Source organism: Fukomys damarensis, unplaced genomic scaffold (assembly GCF_012274545.1).
Source record: "Fukomys damarensis isolate Sample0158 unplaced genomic scaffold, DMR_v1.0_HiC HiC_scaffold_16, whole genome shotgun sequence".
NCBI classification, from domain to species: Eukaryota; Metazoa; Chordata; class Mammalia; order Rodentia; family Bathyergidae; genus Fukomys; species Fukomys damarensis.
In genome coordinates, this window is record NW_022900928.1 from 103,866,596 (window position 1) to 103,867,009 (window position 414).

The following is a 414-nucleotide window of genomic DNA, read 5'->3' on the forward strand; positions in this document are numbered from 1 at the left end:
GCCTGCACCCGGCGGGGCCCTTCTGCCTGGGTCGTCCGCTCTGTCAGTGTGCGGGGCAGCGGTGGGGCCGTGCGCGCGCGTGTGTTGTCTTACCCACTTCACGTCCTTCTGGAGGATTTTTAAGGGGCTGTGCTCCTGGAGAGTGAAATACCTCCCTCAGTTTTACTGCAAGAACCTCTAAAACCATAATGTTTTTTTTTAGCTTGTAAAGGGATACGGTAGAAGAGCAATTAATTGTCTCTTGTGGACGTTAATGCCATTTTCCTCCCTCTGGAGAATGAGAAGCTTCGTGAGAACGAGCTGTCCCCTCACCCCTCGTCCCATTAGAATAGATTGTTTTCCTCTGGGAAGAAGAACTGCGACTTTCAGAATTCGGAAAATGAACCCCAGGGTTTAATTTTTTCCTATGATGGT